This window comes from Argentina anserina, chromosome 5 (assembly GCF_933775445.1).
Source record: "Argentina anserina chromosome 5, drPotAnse1.1, whole genome shotgun sequence".
Lineage (NCBI taxonomy): Eukaryota > Viridiplantae > Streptophyta > Magnoliopsida > Rosales > Rosaceae > Argentina > Argentina anserina.
In genome coordinates this window covers 3,501,907-3,522,446 of record NC_065876.1, presented here as the reverse complement: position 1 = coordinate 3,522,446, position 20,540 = coordinate 3,501,907, and the positions used below count along the sequence as shown (strand labels likewise).

Here is a 20,540-nt window from a genome sequence, read left to right as displayed (position 1 = left end):
TATATGAAATATATTAACTTCTAATTAACGAGTTTTGTTCATCAACGTATATGAAATATTCTAACATCTAATGAACGAGTTTTATTTTTGGCTCAAATCGAAGTTTATGAGAAATTCTATATAGTCATATAGTTTATACATTAAATCGTCCACATTCAATTTGATGTTTATCAACTACATTAAATTTTTGAATAATGATGTTTATCAAAAAAGAAGATAATCAATTAAATCATTTAATGCAATTTGATATATCATTTTGGATTGTCTAGCAATAAATATAAAGGATAATTATCTATATTTGTATTTTTATTGTTATATGTTAATAGTAATTTCATATGCATTGACTAAGTTAAAACTGTTTAGGAAAAAGATGGAGGTTCAAGTGTCAATTTAAGAGGTATGAAGAAAAACTCTCATAAATTAATCAAAATCCAATATGATCGGGGAAAAAAGAATGAGCTGACCTGGTCTCCAATATTAAAACAATATAGACGAAGGAAAGGAGTAATTGTAAAATAAACCAATACCTGTTCAATTTGCACAAAACAGCACCTCTGCAACTCAAGTAATTCACTTATTAAGTTTTACCTGACAACAGTACAGCCGGAAAAAAATACAATATAATAAGAAGATAATTATGTATAAAAGTATCAACCATGTAATAAAAACAAAGCATGCAACAGAACCAATTTTCAAGATTTTACTTCTCCTGTGTAAGAGTTCAGTAGACAGAGATAATGCAACAAATAAAGGAAGAAGCATGCAATTTAGAAAGTGCTCGATATTGTCCTAAATAAAAATGCATGCATGCATTTAATCTCTTTCCCTCATTTAATCTCTTTCACTCATGATTTAGGAGTTAATGATTGGCCATTCAAGCACCGCCTTACTAATTGAACTATATGATAGATCTAAGTAAAGTTCAACCTTCAAATATCGAAACACATTACATGAGTGTACTGAAGTAGTGAAAAACTAAAAATCTGCAACACACAGACAGACAGAAAAAACAACCATAAATAGTCAGCCCACCAAGTAAATCAAATAAACATTAACAACAAACAATTATCCCCAAATCGCACAATAAGAAATATTCAAATACTACATCAAATGCATAATTTAGATCCCGCCCTCATTCCCACAAAATTATCTTCCAAGCACGAATCATTAAACTATGAATAATAACCAACAAATTCCACAAAGTATGTAAAGACACATATGATCTTGTGATAAAAGCTATGAATAATTTTTTTTTTCATATGTAAACCTAGTACCCCAGAGAGAGAGAGGAGATATAAATATGAGAGCAGTAAGCCAACCTGAACAACAAACGAATGGATATCAGAATGATCGATTACTAATCATCAGCTGCAACACAAAGAAAACTCTAATCAGCTAGAAATCAAGAAAAACACATACACTACTAGCAAAAATTGGTCTCACACTGATTTTACTCACACTAACCACTGTAAATCAGTGGCATATACCAATTCACACTGACATCCGTGTGAGATAAATTCATATGAGCTCATCAGACATTTATACCTTACAATAACCACCAAAATCAGTGCCTATAAAAATACATACTGACATCCGTGTGAAATACCGATTCCACACACATATTTCAGTGAGTATTGATTATTAGCTTATTTTCAATTTATTATTTTCTTTTATTGTATATATTGTGGTCATTGTTGTCAGTGTCTGATATAACGCATACATTTATCCGTGTGTAATGAAAAATTACACATAGTTTTCTGTGTGCAATATAATTTATTTTATACATAAATCAGTGGGTAATACTGATTCAAAATTTAGCTTCAACCTCACACTCCCAGATCCATCTCCTCCACAACCAAAGCCTTCTTCTTCTACCTCAAACCCTTCTCCTCAAAATTCTCCGTGTTTATGTCTCATCCACCTCCGACCCCGACATCCACCTCGGACTCCGGCGGCGACTATCTCTGACCCATAGCTTTTGTTGACTGTGACGGTCACACAGAGCTGAAAGCTGGCGACGTACGGAGAGCCTTCATTTCTGGTAAATCTTCCTCTTCCCTTCTTCGTTTGCTATTCTTCCCTTCCCTTCCCATTCTATGTTGAATTTGGTGTTTGGAACTTTTAGGTTGATGGGTTTGGGATTTTTGGCTTTTTTGCGAGATGAATTGAAGTTATAGTTAATCTGTTGTTATGAATTGTTGAAATAACTTTGTTCTTCTCTATGCATTGTTGCTAAAGAAGCTGTTAATTCTTGAGAACCAATCAGAGTAACATTGGTCTGAAGCCAAATGGTTTGCTTTCATTCACATTCTTCAGTTTCTTTGGATGAACATCGAGGGTAGTAGGTGGAGGTTGACTAGCACAATATCCTGATTCTTGAGTAATCAATCAAAGTAACCTTTATCTAAAAACTTGGTAAAGAAAGTGATCATCATTTCAATATATGTGCATCAGTGCATGTGTAATGTACATATAGTACATATATGTAGATGTTATTAGGTGTAGTACAATAGACTTATATTCTTGCTATTACACAACCGTCAATTGGTGTGGATGATGTTGGCCTTGTGTCCCCTGACACATCTGGAGTGAAGAATTAATCAAGTCCAAGCATTGTAAGTGGGCAATTCTGTCACTCTGTATAACTTTCAAATTTTGGTTGTTTCCGTGGTGTCAAAGTGTAAGGCAGGATAATTTACTTGTTGGTTTTCTTTACCTGAAATCATTAAATGAAATGCCTATTAACACTCATGACATTGTTGAGTTTTTCTTCTGTTCCAAAACAGAAACCAGGGTACATAGATAAGTACATGGTTTTAGTAGTTCTGCAATGTTGTGATAATTGTTTGTTTTTTTTAATGTTTTGAGTTGGAATAAAAATGAGTGGTCTTGCGCAGGTGTAATTATTTCAGTTTTGTTTGTTATAAGTTGTGATGCTTGGACTTGAATTATGTATGGTATATGTATAGCATGATCCGTAGTTAAAATTCCTACATGCTTGCTTCAGTATTTCAAGTTGATTCCACGAATTTAAAGATCCATTCACTCTGCAGCAGCTTCAAATTTAAACAAACTCTCTTCTACTAATATGAATGAATAAAGACAATTATAAGTTCCTTGAAAAAAAAACAACCTTGCTTTATATTCTTACTCAACAACACACAGATTTTAAGATTTGAACTGTACTTTATAAAATTATCTTCTCGATGTAGGTCACTCACTTGAACTTGACTCTTTAGAATAACTACATAAAAATTGTCTCTGAGCTTAATAGAAAAATTGAGGATTAGCAGCGGAGGGAATCATTTAAGTGACTTCTGATGAGGCTTTATTTATATAAAGGAAAAAATGGTTCACTAGTTTGTGGGTGACTTTGATTTTAGAGTAGTCACCGACACTTCATTTCATGTAATAGAAGTTGGTCTCTTTCTTGATTCTTTTATTGTGCTTAGTTTAAAACTGTAATAACCCTAAAATTTCAAACAATTTTAGTTTGATTTGAATTCTATGAAATTGCGAATTTTAATTAGAATGAATGTGATTGATAGCGACGTTATAAAACAAGAAACGGAAACGGTCTCAGAACGTTTATTTAGAAAAACGTTACATTTCCGCAACGTATATATCGACTTTTATTCTGTCGATCGTTTGCGAAAACTTTCTTCACGAAAGTTGTAAAGCTCGTCGATACGAGTTCGTGGATATGTGACGCGTTCAAATCGGACGTCGTATGTAAAAGTTATTAATGACGGAAGTTAGTTTCTTATTTTAAGGGGGGTATAAAAGGAAATTTTGTGAAGTAGGGTTTCCATTTTCAGAAACCCTCTTCTCTCTCTTTCTCCCCCGCCTCCCTTCTCCTTCTCTCTCCCGAAGACTCCCTCTCCCCTCTCGGCTTCGCCATCCATCTCCCATCTCAGGGAGACGTGGTCTTCACCGCCGGCCTAGGACGCACCGCACCACCCCCCCCCCCCCCCCCCCCCGCAGGCGACCAAAAGTAGAACGCGCCCTCTCTCGCCGCGCCGGAGCTCCACCAACATCTCCAAGTTGCTGCGTTCCTCCGCCGTGTCAAAGCCAAACTCCGGTGGTCTACAAGCTTGATTGAGGTGAGGGTTAGCATGATTAGTTTGTTGTGATGCTTGATTGTCGATTTGTGGTTGATTGGTTGCGTTTTGGAAGAGATTGGAGGAGGAAGGTTTTGGAGGAGATGCCGCCGCCTTGGGCGGCGCGTGTAAACGCACGGTGGTGCCTAGGCACGGTGTGATGCCGTGGGAAGGAAGAGGGGAGGAAGGAGAAGAGAATGGGCTCGGCGGTGGCGTGATACGAGCCGTGACCGGTGTCGGCGCGTGTGCCCCATGCACGGCCTGCCGGCGGGTGGCGCGTGTACCCCACGCGCCGCCACGTGCGGCGGCGTGAACAGTGATTCCGAGAATGGTATTTTGGTAATTTACTTAAGTACGGTAAATGTAAATGTAAATTTTATTTACGTACGGTAAATGTAATTAAATTTTACCTACGGTAAATGTAAATATAAATTATTTTCAGTAAATGTAAAAAGTAATTTGTAAAAGGGTAATTTAGTAAATTTTATTTACTGAGATTGTATTTACATCTAAACAGTACGTGTACGTACATAAATACGTATATAGTATTTATACGTACAGACATACGTATGTAGTATTTATACGTACATAAATACGTATATAGTATTTATACGTACATAAATACGTATTAATTGTATATTTGTACATTAACCGTGAATAGTACCAGTGAACAGTTACACTGTACAGTAACTTCGTAAAACTGAAAATTGCTGAACAGTAACCGATTATTACTGTTTCGGCATTTAAAGGTTTACGAAACTATTCTAAATTCTTTTCTTATCTTTTCAAGGTGATCGTTAAATCGAGAAAAAGAATTATCTTCGGGAATTGTGGAATTACGCTCAAGTCAATAAGGTGAGTAAAATCTCACATATTTACGAATCTACTCTCGCGGTGATTCAAGATTTTGCAAGAGTATTTAATAATGAATTACAACATGTATACAATTTAGTAGATTACATATATACTGTATAATGGTAATAACTAATAAGTACATATATATATAGTTCATTATATTATATACTGTTATTAATTCATTAGAAATGGTCATTTCAATGACGGAAGTTTGTGTATTGAACATGTGTGGTGAAATATGACATGTATAAGATATAGTGGACTATATATGTATTGTATAAATGGTAAATAAGTACGAATATATATAGTTTGCTATATAATATACTGTTATGATTTTATTGTGATTATATTGAGCATGTGATTTGAATTGTACAATATGATGTGAGAATATTGTACGTGATTTTTAACATTGAGATTGTTAAAATGTGAATTGTCTTCGGACCTGATTTTTGGTACAATATGATGTGAGATTATTGTACGTGTTTGGCAAGTCGAAACCTAGCCTTTGGCCGGGCGAAAGTTACGATACAGTTAGAGCTCTAGTCTGTCTGCCTTAGTACTGCATGTGAGGTAACGGGTGGTTATCTGCTCATGGGTACTCAGATTGTTTTGGATGTTGGGTAGCGGGTGGCTATCCAATATCGGCGGTGTATTACGAGAGGGGTAACAGATGTGTACCAGCATTCTTGGTACCCGTATTATAAATGCATTGGGTAACCAGAATGGTTACTTAATTTTCTCATGAGCGTTTCATTTCATATGTCTTTGGGACAACCAGATTGGCTGTCCATTGACTCATGAGGGCATTTATATTTGTTGATTTGTGATTTTTCGTATATTTTGATATGCGAATTATATTTTCATTTTACTCATACGAGCTGTAAAGCTTACCGGGTTTGTGTTTACAATCTCGGTGCACCAATCCGATGGTGTAGGGGATAACTCTGCATGTGCTGATTAGTGGAGGTTGAGCGACGACTCCGGAGGATCGAAGTCGTTTGTGTCCTACTTGTGGTGAGGTTTTAGCGTGAATTGATGTGATGTTATTTGTGAGATTTGTGAGTGATTTGTGAGGATTATTACATTTCCATTTTATGTATGGATTATAAATTTGGGTTGTAATAATTGGTTTGTCTGAGTTGAATTGAGAACTCAGAATTGATCCGCTGTGACATTTGAATAATTTCGATTTTATTGAGATTATTTTGTGTTTAACGACTTTAGAATTTTGAGTTTTTAAGCTCAGAATTTTGGGGTCGTTACAAAAACATTTAGATACATGCACCCGATTAATCATATAAGATTAGGCTATCAATTCTAATGTCTTAGATTTCTGAGATGCGATTGTGTGAAGTCAGAAATCTTAAGAGTATATAACTAATATGTATAATTTGATTTACATACAATTTGAAACTTTTACTTTTTCTCTAAGGAGAAGAGTACTCAGTAACCATGAATTGTTGAATATGAAATATGTTTGTTGTTAGAACAGGTAAAGTACTTTGAAGGACCTTCTCTGATAATTGTTAAATCCTTCAATCTTGTAAAATATATGCCATATTCCTCGATTTTGTATTATATATGATATGAAAATTGAAGGCAACATATTGAATTTGCTGGTAGTTTTGTTGCAATTCATTTTTTTGCTTTCTCCTGATATGTTCATGTTTTCACTGAGCTGTGCAGGTGAAAATTGGGCTTAGAGTTCTTACTCGTCCAATCTCAGACCATCTGCCTACTGTATATCGAATTCTTGGTGAGAAATTATAATTAGAGTGCTTCCTTCTATCGAAATTCATGTCTAGAAGACTAGAACTTATTGATATGGAATTGTATTTTCAACTCTGATTTGTAACATGGTAACCATGAAGAAAAATTGGTGGTTCCTTTTTATTATGTGGGGTTCCAACATATTAAGCAAGTAATTATGAAATTTAGTTCCCTGCAAGAAGAAGCATTCTCACTGGCTAGTTTATATTTACGTTTGCTGGATTTATGATTGCTAGTTAATATTATTACTCATTGGTTTTTGCTCTGTGGTAGAGAATGTTGATGTCTATTTACTTATAATAGCACTTTGTTGCACATTCCATGCACTGCAAACTCTAACTTGGTATGTAAAATAAATGGTGCTAATATGGACATTTAGGTACAAGGCTGGTCAACAATTTGGGAGGCATATTGATGAAAGTGTTGATTTTGAAGATGAAAAACGTACACATTTTACTTTCTTGATACATTTGAGTGGTGATTCTAAATCAAAAGTGAAAAATGGTGTGAGTAGTGCTCAAGATTCATCCACGTTAAATGTAATATTCTGGATGGAGTTATGAATTTATTTGTTTTGTTGTTAAAAGCTTGAATATATATATATATATATATATATATATATATATCAGGCTAATATTGATTTTTTTTTAAATCTATTATAACTACTCACACTGATATCAGTATGGATAATAATATCACACAGATATCAGTGAGGATTGAAAGTATCACACACTGATATCAGTGTAGATAATAGTATCACACACTGAAAAGTTGCTGGACAAATTGAGTATAGTTGTGGATATTCATGGGACCCACGTCAACAACTCACACGGACTGTAAAATCCGTGTCTAATAGCTATTAGCCCCCCCTCCAAAGTACACCGATAGACATTCTGTATGCGTACCGTGTCTAATAACTTTCTGACACTGACATCAGTGTGAAATACCTTTAATTCTCACTGATTAAAATCAGTGTGAGAACTCTTTTTGCTAGTAGTGATATTAGTTAATCGAATTGAAAACCCATCACCAATACCCATCTCATTCTCTGTCAAAGATCTTGGCTGTAACGCGAGAAGAGTGAATAGAGAGGAAAAGAGGATGGCAGGACTTGTTGCAATTTAAAAAAATGACAGTGATTCTGGTTATGGGTTTTGAAGACCGAGAGATCAAGATAAAACAGAATTGAATATATAGTTTTGATTAATTGGCTGCTGAAAGATTTTTTAAAGTTGAGGAGAATGAAAGCAGAGGCGAGAAGGAGATCTTCGTCTTTGGATGCAGAAGGTCGAGAAGGAAGCGGCGAGAAGCTGCTGGAAAGAAGTTTGACATGTGGCTACTAATAGCGTGACATGAGGACAATAACGTGATTTTACAAGAGCCGAGCCAAACCAAGATGGAACTGTTCATAAACCGATAAATAGTGTATCACCAAACAATAACCAGTAAACTAGTAATATACACAATGGATAGAATTATTAAACCATATGCAGTTTTGCACTAGTTCTAAACTCGAACACTCGTTTTGTAGTTAACATGGTGAGCATTAGAGCACTTCACGAGGAGCAAGCATACTGGTACAACTGTCAAACCTCAAAGTCAGGATATTGGCAAGTTTCTTTTGAGTTGACGTGTTTGTAGTTTAGCAATGAGCTATCATATCATAAAATACGCAGAAGTGATACAACCCACTTCAATCAAGTTTCTTCTCAAATTATAATAGTTCTTACAGTCCTTAATTGATTCACCAACCATATGCTTATTTAATGTATATGAACAAAACCCTTTAGCCAACTTTCAGGCCTTCAGGGACATGATTGTGGGACTAATTGAAAAGCTATGCCCATGATTTCTCGAATTAGCAGTAGTAGTACTATTATTATCCATAAACTTGTTCCCTGATGATCTCCATCTCTGTGTCCTTCAAAACCCACATTAAAAATCAATTAGTCAGTTACAACCCAGAAACAAAGCTCAATTCCCAACTCAGTTCCATATTAAGTCATGTATAATTTCAACAAAACCAAATCTGAAATTGCAGCTTCCCCTTTGAAGCTTCTGCAGCTGATGATGCCTACGTATAGTACTGTTACTGCTCATCAAATAATTACCTGCAGGCCATAATTTCGAGGGATGAAGAAGATTCGTTGCTGGTTTATTTGGGTTTGGGCTAGAACATAGACCATATAGACACACACGGGTTGCACCATTTAAGCTGACATATTGTCATTTGTACGGTACAACTGGGAAACTGGGAACAGTGCGAACATCACTGATAACAAATTATATAGAAATAAATGAGTTACTCTGCATGCTATACATCTCACATCCAACAGTTGATAATGAATATTTTTTTTTCTGACCTCACTCGCAAAACAATATCGACGGTTAAATATAAAATGTATAACATACATTAATTTACAGTAGAATTTTCCGAAATAAATAGGCATTGGGTTATGTTATGCAAAAGACACAAACAGTTGGTGCTCAAATTGAAACATCAGGCTCTCCATCCATCTATCTATGGCCATGGTATTAATTATCATAGTGCTAGGAATCCATGGCGTAACTGCTGATGTAGACTCGACTTTCATAATGGCAAAATGTGATTCAGATTTCTGATCAAGACTCAGAGGCAGCCATTAAAGGCATTTAGTGTTGCTTATGCCACCACCTTTGGCTTCTAGCTTCTGAAATTGATGACACACAACAGAATGCATGAGATCATCACTAAAGCTTCTCTAAGAAAGTAGTAACAGACAGAGATTAAAAGCAAACACAAACACACAGAACCACACGAGAAATAATACAATGCCCACCAATTTGAATAAACCCCAAGCTCCCCACTAATTGCACAGATTTTGAGACGTTCTGAATTAGAGCAATGACTGCAATAGTTCTTTCTTACCAGCATGAAGTCTTATGCAAAGTTGCAAACTGTTCAAAGAAGTGTAATCTATCTATCATATCTTCTTCGTTTTACTCTTCCACTTATATTTCAAACAAGAATTCACCCAACTTTTGAAAGCACATTAACAAACCCTCAAGTTTTTAGCCACGGTTGTCTCAACAGTTGTTTGGAACTGAGTTAGTGGTTGCTTCTTTAATATAACTTGGTCATATGCATCTGTCAGTCTTGAATGAATTGAAAGAGTTGAAAGATTATTCCTTTTTCAAGTACTCATTACAGTTTTATTGAATGAGAACATAAGATCATATCAGTCTGATTAGGGCAGTACAGGAGAACAAGTTTAGATCACATCTATCAAAATCAAAGAGGTCGTATATATACAGAGCAAATTGATTAAGCAAATTGATTACATACACAGAGCAAGCAGATCTGTACAAGAAATCTCAAATCCGATATCAACAGCCAATTAAGAACAATAGTTTTACTCCTGAGTTGTCCCAGATCTAGGAGGCGGAGAATACACAGCCACCTCCACGTTGATTCCACCCACTTCATCACTAACAACCAAAGCAAGGTAATTAAAAAGCAATGGAAATTATTAACCAAAAAAAAAAGCAATGGAAATGAGGAACATTTCATATTCGGCACTTAAACCTGTAACTGAAAACGTTTAGTTACTCGTACGTACACACATATTCAGTCAAGATGAAAACTTGAAGGTTATTGAAACGACTCTGTGGAAGCTAAAAACCCTATACTATTATGAACAAGGAGAAATAGGGCTTCAAGGGGTGTCGTAAATAAAAGGAACCGCGCTAGCCAATTAAAAGTCTTTAGAGTTTCAGAGGTTGACAGAGAAAAATTCTTGAAAGCCAATATTAGGAGGAAGAAAACCATCATAACCCAATGATATGAAGGACCTGAAGAAAGAGAGTGAAGGAGGCACTGAGACTGACAAAGAAGCCTAAAAACTCCTGCAAACATTTTTATGAAATTTTGAGATAAAAATAAAAGTGTAATGATGGTCTTTCCCCACATCCGTCAGAGTTAAAAGCGTAAACCAAAAAAAAAAAACCACAGTCAAAACCCTTCATCATTACCCCAATCAGCTTCTGTTCTGCCCAACAACCACAAAAACAAAATCACAACAGGCTAAAGTTCATGAGTAAAATAAAAACCACAAATCCACTGAAGGCAGAACCGAACGCGGGGGTGGATTTGTATAGAGCAAGATCTGGGTCATCGGAAGCAAGTAATTGGGGGGAATGAAGCCTGGTCCGACGTCGCTAAATGTAGATTCAATGATCTGCATCTCAATTTGATCATGATCTATGATATCATAGACAGATGATCAGGTATTGTCAAGTGAGATGAGTTAGATCATAGATCTGGTTATAGGGGCCTCGAGCCAGACAACATTCCCCTCAAAAAAAACAAAAGCTTTCCTTGGTTTTGTTTGATCTTCTCCATCCCACAAATCCAACCCTAGGCTGAAGAAGCCATGAGAGACATAGAGAAGGAGAGAGAGGGAGAGAGAGCTCTTCTATGTGAGTGAGTGAATGAGAGAAATGGCTGTAGGAGAGGAGAGAAGAGAAGGGAAGGATTATATGGAGATAAAAAGGAGGAGAGGGGAAGGTGAAAAGGACAAAGTAATTAAAGTAGGGCGACCCGCCATCGACCCTACCAACTGGGTCGTCTTCCAGAAATACGACTCGCTCTCTCTCTCTCTCTTCCCAACTCAATCGCTCTGACTCAGTGTAACTCGGTAAACTCTCAAGCTCTACCATGCAAATCTAACACAGAAACACAAGCATTGCCTTACCCATCAATATTGAAATCCTTTTCATCATGACCTAATGACACCATCAGCTACTCTAAGTCCATAAAACTCAAGAAACCCTAAAAGCCAAAACCCTATACCTGGAAAGAGGAAGGGTGACGACTGACGACGACCAGGAAAGACTGTGATGGGGATGAGACACCAGAAAAGGAGTCCACAGTGGTTTTGGTTGAGCTAATTCAGCCACCCATTTATAGGAAATTTTGCGTTGAGTTTCGTTTGATTGTGAATTAGTTTATCTGGAAAATTTCTCGGTAAAACTAATGAGGAGGAGGAGGAGGGGAAAATTTTACTATGAAACACTTTATTGTATGGAGACACTAAATTATGTGTATAAAAAAATCAATGAAAATTTAGATTTAAATTGGGAAAATTTTAAGCTTCTATACAATTTTAAGCCCCCAGAAAAATCCGCGGAGGAGGAAAAGGGGGAATCAATTCCTCGTGGAATGAAAAAATTTCACTTGTATTTACTAAGACTACGGTCGCGGGGGATTCAAGATGGCGACACAGACTCACTGACAAATAGAAAGTTACAGTTACCCAGCAATACATACACATATACAAACACCTTACTTATTTTTTCAGGTGCTTGCTGGTCCACTCCTCCGTAGTATGGTCCTCCATCCTCATTTAAACTCCGGTCACCTACACCCAAGTTCTTTAGAGTTTAGACTTTAGACCAATATCTGTATCTGCATTTTTAGCAATGCAATTTTTCGTTAACATATAAACCATGCATATGGAAGAACAAAGAGGTGCAATACTCCTACTGTAGTCAGTTTTGTGTTTGTTATCAACTGCAGTTGACTCTATCATGCATGCATATTGTAAGAACATTGTTAAGAAATAAGAACATATGTACGCTCCAATAATTGTGAATGGTTGACATTGTAAAAGCTACACCAATCGAGTCTTAGTACTTTGCACGTAGCAATCCACGGACCACAAACATAATCGTAATTTTGTCTTGACAAGTAATTATCTCTTATGATTCTTTGCTTAAAATTAAGTAGAATCTGCTAAAATAATTAGTTCTTCGATTGTATTTTTTCAACTAGACGTCCATTTTTTCTATCCAAGTTTGAAGTTTATGTACTAATTATGAAATGAGTTTGGAGTAAGCATGAAGAATATAACAGAGACATGATATTCCCAAATCACGGATTTTGGATTAATTATTAAAATTATTATTAAAACACAACATGTAAATCGTTATTAATATGAATTTTGTGATGATCGATCGACTATCCCCAGTTAATTTTAATATTGTTAAAAGTACCGATTTAAAATGCAATCTCTTCACCGACTTCACGGTCTAATTGTTTCATCGCGCTAGTAAATCCGTCGTGTTCTCAAATGAGGGCAAAAGGGTTCAAATGAAGATAATATCAATTGTGGACAATGATATTTATATTCACATGACTTTGACCAAAGTAAGTTGTAGATGGAGGCCGTATAGACAGAAGTCGTCATTGAGTCGTGAGTTGTCAAATCCATGCCAACCACTAATTGACGTGAATTTATCATACATGAAGCCATTGACAAGAAAACCTAGCAAGATAGATCGATACTGGCTATGTCAAACAATCCCCAAAAACCACACAACATGTAAGTTTCGCCAATGCAGATGGGAAAGGATTCAGAATTGAAATTCATTTGAAATCGGCTGCATGGTTATGTTACTATGTTAATTTACAAATCGCTGCAGGTAGTAAACCATGTTGGGAACTTGGGATACAAAGCCATAATTACAACTGGAAATTCTTTTTTATTAAAATCAGCAATATTCTAATTAAGAACATAAAATTGGGAGGAACCATTAAATACTGTAGGAATCTGGCAGGCTGAAACATTTTAGTTGGAAATCAGGTCCATTTTATTAAGGTGTCTATATATTGACCTCCAGTCACCTCTTTGAGACTTTGACCCCCACATTTCGTAAACAAAGATATTTGGTATGATTTGCATTTCTCTTTTCCCTTCCCGAGCGCCCTCATTTCATGGTGATTGACCTATATAGGTAATATAGCTTGGCTAAAAGCATCTTTAGTCGACGACTAGCAAATTTTCACCTAGAACTTTGTTCTCTCTCATTCCCACCACACATAGTAACGGTCTTCTCCCCTATCTTATAATCCTTTAAAAACAAAAACAAAAAATTGTTCGAAACAGGTTTTTTTTTTGTCTAAATAGATAAAGAAACTACATTAAGAAGGCTCTACGATAACCAATCTTTACAAAGTTATATAAAATTGTTCGAAATGGTACATTTGACATCTTACAATCTAGTATTCTTTACATATATAGACAACGTACATGTGTATATGTAATTGTTTACATTTCGAATTAGTATATATAGACGCATGTTTTCAAGGACTAGTGCTTTGACATTTACTCATCAGGAACTGTTATTAATAAAGGTAGAAGCTGTATTTCGACCTCTGACAGTCTTACCGTGTGGAGATATAGATTTGAACTTGATTGACTACGTAGAAGATTAACATAACTTTGTGTCTTTTTTTTTTTTTGCATGTTGTGGCATGGGGATCATTTTTGCTCAATTTTAGTGTTTTTACTTGAATGAGTTGTTACATATATTTGGATGATTAGATCGTCCATGTATATGCCAGAACTCTTTTGATTTGAAGCCGATTTTTTAAAACCCTGCATATTGTTGCAGCAGATATCCCCTCAAATGGATTTATTAGCTAATTCGGATTTAGTATCTTGCATTGTGCTAATTAAACAATCTTGTTGCCTTTAAATATGACTCTTTGGCCTCGTTCTCATACAATTAAACATTAAGAAAATGAATTGTGGGAGAGTAGTTGTGAAAAGGGAAAAGGGTGACGGCCCTTTTTTGGACTGAAAAACCTTTCTTCCCACCGAACCCAAGTAGGCCTTTGATTGAGCACAGAAGATTCTTTCACAAACTACGCAACGCATAATATAAAAACAAGACTTTGGTTTTGGTAGGTGTTCTTCCTCTTATTTATATGATTCAAAAGTTTGAAACACAAACATAGTTACATACATACCACGACGTATTAAATTTCGCTCTAGTTTTTGTGTATTGGTCCAATGGAACACCCTGAGAGAGTGCAGGTGCATGAGTCAGTTACTGGTAAATGCAACAACGTATAATAATCAAAGCAACCGGTACCAAGATGGCAGCTTTTGGGCCATTTTCTTTATTTAATTTAAAATATTTCTGGCCTGATATCATTTTGCATCTGTGTTTATTTTTTTTTTCTCAGCAACTTTGTGATGTTCAAACTTCAAAGTGTGCAAAACGTTCTAAATGAACTTAACCACTCGAATGAGATATATTCCCATATTTATATTATGTGGGTTGCAGCATCTTCATCTGAGACCCTATATAATTCTCAACATTCCCCAATTTGAAACAATAATTTTTTTTTACGGTAAGTGTTATTATGAGACGTAAAATCTCGTTGACATTTGAGAATATACAAAATTAAATAATTTTAGAGAAACAAGCATACATAATGATGTACAACCAATTTTTAGAGATTTTGTTATATGCTACTGTAGTACCACATAACAATGCATGTCGGTCTTCCTTAACTGTTATATTTTGACATTTGGATTTATTACACCAAATTTATAATTCGACATATTTTTATTATCTGTGAAATGACATTCATGAGTATTGATAATTTTCAATTATGATTTCGTGGTTAGAGTTTAGAATTTAGGGTTTAGAGTGTAGGGTTTAGAGTTTTAGAAAGAAACTCAAAATAGTATTTAACAAAATAGCTTAAATATATTTTTTCTAATTAAATCTTTCATCAAATTATGATTGAAATTGTAGACCATTAAGAATTGTCACGTGTTGTTACGGTAACACTGAAAAATTTCTCCAATTATTGGCCAAGTGTATAGCAACCAATTAAGTCAAGACCATATTAGAACAGTGGAGGGGCCAAAAGACAAGAATTAAGGGGTGCCACTATGTGCAAGTTTGATTTAGTTGAACTATACCAGAAGGATGAAATGCATATATAGGCCGAGGGTGCCAACGCACCTGTTGGTCTTACGATACCTGATTAGAAGGACAGTGTTATTTGATCTTTTTACATCAGGTCAAGTACACCTTTAGCTCTTCCATCAAACGACCTCATCGGTTATGCACAATCAAGTTTCTATTCATTTTATCATATAGCAGTAAGCGAACATGTATTGAAAAAGATAATGAATCAGAATGAATCATCCATAAATTGTATGCCATTGAACACATTCAATGCAGCATGGTGTTTCTTTTCTCAAAAAAAAAAATTGCACCACGGTGTGTACAACCAAGTCCTTATCTCTTTAATGAGTTAATCATAAGCCATAACCATATGTTGTGTACAATAATAGTTAGTTAGTTACGTACCTATTACCATGTAGTCATGTACTATGAGAGAGATAAATAAACCCCTCGGTCTATGTTAATTACTGTGATGATCTCCGGATAAAGAATTATATGTTTCGGTTCTCTATTATACTGGAAGTCTGGAACCGTTACCCAAGCTCAAAAAGGCCGAATAAAAGCCCAAGAATTATCCTCAGCGGCCTCGGCCCCATTGAAGTTTATCACCAATTACTGGTGAACGAGGACTAATTATCTCAGTAGACCTCGTTCGGAATTTTGTATTGCCAACTGTCGCCATTCTAACTACTCCCAGCACTTGGAATGAGGTTTGCAACTCAATGAGCCTTGCATTCCGGAAAATTTCCAAGGCATATATATATCAAATTCATTTGGTGTAACTGTAAAAACCTAATAGTAACCGCAAATGGGTAAATCAAATGTCTTTCGATCAGTACTCATTGCTATATTTTTCAACTGATTGTGCGGATGTCAGGGATATGGCAGTGATATGTTTTATGATGAAAGATCATTAATAAGCAAAACTGTTCTAATATCCTTTTATTTGTATTAAAATGCAAGCCTACTAAGCCCATAAAGAAGCGGCCATTGATCCATACAAGGTCTTCGTGTAAATGTCTAATGGTTTAGATTGAACATACACACGAAGACTACACGACGGTGTGAAAAACTCGCCTGAGGTGGTTCTTCCATCACCTAATAATGTACATATACACAAAATAGAGCCGTCAGATAGAACTAATAACCTCAACAATTCAAGTGGACAATGAATCAAAAGAACCCTACAATACCAATACAATTAGATTGATCGAATTATTCCGCGATATTCCTCAAACCTCCTGGCCGGTATGATCTTTAGTATTGTCCTTGTCGATCAATAGAATAGTACGCAGTCAGCATCTTCATTCAGATTCTGATTCAGCTGCAGATTCCACTGCTTCCATAATGACTTCCCGGTTCTCAAGCTCTTCCATCAAGTTCCAATCCCTCGACGAACACTTCTCTACTAGCTCTCGGAGCTCCGTAAATTTTTATTTTGGCATATATAGTTGCCCCCTGTTTGAGGTCGTTCTTCCTTCGAAGGCGATACAAAAAACACACCGATCATAATAAATATAGGGTACTCATTTTGACACACTAACTTCTACAAACTGCACATCTTTTATTTTTTAAAATAATTGTTCAAACATTCACATTATTTCTCCTTCAAAATTACCCCTCAATCCCTTCCTCCTCCTCCTCTCTCTCTCTCTCCAACTTTCTCTCCACCTCCCTAGTCTTTGCAATTCTTCTCTGCAACCAAAAACCTCTTTACACAGATTCAAAATCCTCATTAGACGAGTCATGTTCTTCTTAATCTTTTTTAGAAGACAAAAATGTTAATTTATACCCTAAATTTGGTCATTATTGTCAGTTTACAACCCGGATTTGCATTTGAGTCAATTGACCTCTTAAATTTATATATTTATTCATATTTAATAATGAAATAAATTAATAAAATTACTTAAGAGAAACATTTGCTACTATGTTTTATTTTTATTTTTTAAAACATATTATTGATTTATATATTTATTATTTTACGTGATATTGTATGTTAAAATATATTTGAAAATATAAATAAATACATAGAAAATTGAAAATAAATGTGTATATAATATATATATATATATATACACACACAACCCACTATATTTGAATGTGTGGGTATGTTGAATATATAATTCGAAATATAGTTAAGTATGTAGAAAAAAAGATGTACATAAATAATTTGATTAAAAAATAATCTTCATTTTAAAGAATATTTTTATTTTTTTAAGAAAAATATAAATAGAAAATTACAACATTACCCCTTATGTGCATGACATGTGACGTAAAATTAGATAGAAACAGTTAAAGTTAACGGATATGTTGCAAATTGGCAATTTTTACCAAATTTAGAAGATAAATTAACTAAAATGCAAGTTTGAATGTGCAAATTGACAATTTCAACTAAATTTGAGGTGTATTTTGACAATTTTACCTTTTTAGAAATCCATGACAAGTCTAGGAACACAACTTTCCCTAATGCCAAACACCAAACCTCTCCACCGTCAGAAAACCAAAATCCACAACCCAATCAAAACAAACAAGCCACTTCTACTCACAAAACCCATTTCATTTTCCCATTTTGCAATGAACCGGAATCCCACACCAACCCAATTTTGCTATGAATCTAATGATGAACATAGTTCTTGATCATCACCTTGCGCAAATATGCAACTCATGGCTAAAATCACGATCAACAACCTATACACTATCTAATTTAGGGTTAAATAATCTGAGATTGGATTTCGGTGTAAAATGGAAATTAAATTTATAAACCTCATAATCGAATTTATTTAACTACATTGAAAATTAGTTTTCCATCTATGACATTTCTTCATGTCAAGGTATGCAATCTGCTGGGTAACGGTTTTAGTTTCAGCCCTTTCAGTTTTGGATTTGTGGGAACCAAAAGATGAGTCAACTAAGTCTAAAGGTAATTTAGTAAAATCAGCACAAGGGTGTGCAGATTGTAAAATTGGGTGCGTCAAAATCAGTACCCTAAATATATAATCATATATATGTATATACCTCTTCCATATCAATCCAATGAAGTCATCCAACTTTGCAAAGTAATCAACGTTTGTGCTAGTGGCGGAACCATGAATTTAAGATGGGTAAGGCTACTTTTCACATGCATAAAAAGTTTTGTTTGAGGTTTGGAACCCAATAGGAGGCTCACTTCACACATTTACTATTAAAATTTAAAAATATAACATGTGGACATAAAACCAAAATCTTGTAAATTAAAAATTATTGTTATCAAACTATAAAAACAAACTTTTATAAACAGAAAACAATACATATTGTATCACTTGTATGAAATCCAAATTCATGTAACTAAACACAACCGGAGGATCATCTGATGTAGTCACTTTTCCATCATTGTGCAGCTCTAAAACTACCTATCATACACAAGAGTGCAAGAGAGTCAACTGAACACAAAACTAAAACAAGACAGTCATGCAAATTAAGAGCACTGTTGATGCCTCTTCTATTGATATATTCATATCTCCAATATAAGAATAATGTAAAATTTCAAGCCAACAATATCTTATAAGCTCATCCAGCTATGAAATTTGGATATGCAAAGAGCTGGAAGCATTATGAAATAATCAGATTGAAACATAAGCATTTAAATTCATTAAAATACAAACATTCACTTCACCAGACATTGACAAGCTCCCTGTGATTTTATTGGATAACTTCCACACAGATTACCATATATATGGTAACGGGACTAGACTCCTAACTATCAAACATTTTTAAGTAAATGTTACTGTTAAAGGTCCTATTCTATTACAAATCAAGCACAAGCTCAGCCCAAAGCTGAACTCAAGCAGCTGACAAGTTACAAACAATTGTAGAAGAAGAGGGTAGTAAATTTGGAACACTGGAAAATGGAAAATGCCAGTCAAACATTTTCAGTAGATGCAGCCAATAGCAAAGGCGAAATCAAGGACTAAAAAATCAAAATTATCGTCGATATTTCGGCGATAATTTCGTTTTTTCGGGTAGAGATATATCTTTCACATACCATAGTAATTTCAGTCGATATTTTAGAAATTTTCACGATATATCGCGATATTATCGATATTTTGAATATATCCGCGATATAATCAATCATTCCGCCATCTGTCGCCACCAGGAATTAAAACTCAAATATGCATTTGAGGGAAATCGAACCGTGGTCATTCTTTTGCAAGCAAAGATGTGTAGCCAACTCTACCAAGCAAAGTTATTATTCTATATGGCTATTTTTAATATATATTTCATTCTATGTTTCAAATATAATTCAAATAAAACCTAACTTGTTGTTGAAGGGAATTGAACCATGTTCACCTCATTAGAAAATGAATCACTTAGTCAACTCTACTAAGTCAATTTGTGTTATATTTTTGACACTTTATAAATATATTGTATGTGTAATAAATTTGATAAATAATGAAAATTGGTTATATGTCCAATCCCAACTAACTTTATCACATTATTTAACTACAATTCAATTTTTAACTACTTTTCAAATTAAAACTTTAAAACACTATAAATACATTAGGATGTTAGTCCTTGGTTGCACACTTGCACCACTACTCAACTCTATTCTGTTTCAAGTCTAAATATATTAGCATCAAATTTCAAATATAGTAGTGAGCGAGGCTTTGTTGATATTCTCTTTTCTTCCTTGTTGGTAGGTATATTAATATTATTAAGTTCTAATTTATATTTTTTTAGTCAATTATAATAGTAATTATTTTTTTACGTTCATGTCAAATATAATCTTACATCATATAGGAGATTAAAAAATTACTAATGGGAATTACCAATACCAAAACCCACAGTCAATCACCAATGACCCATATGGTTGCCATATAAGTCAATACGTGCAAAACTATAAATGTGGAGTATCATTTAATGACTATTCTTCAGGGCTCTACTCAAGGAGATAATGAAGACGGTAAAAATTTTGTACCTCATAGATCGTTTATGTGGTTCTAAATCAGTCATGTAATTTCATATTTAATGTTATCATATGTATATAAGGCGTGATGACATAGCCTCCATTTGGGTCCCCAGCCATTAAAA

The 20,540-nt window shown here is 34.8% G+C and overlaps 1 long non-coding RNA gene across 1 annotated transcript; it reads right to left on the bottom strand.

Annotated features, from left to right (window-relative positions):
• Positions 1–370: 370 nt before the first annotated feature.
• LOC126795300 (uncharacterized) lies at positions 371–8,020 on the bottom strand. The gene is made up of 3 exons (XR_007672258.1): positions 7,762–8,020; positions 1,320–1,368; positions 371–588 (listed from the first exon to the last, which is right to left on the bottom strand). It is a non-coding gene; the product is annotated as an uncharacterized LOC126795300 (long non-coding RNA).
• Positions 8,021–20,540: the final 12,520 nt, after the last annotated feature.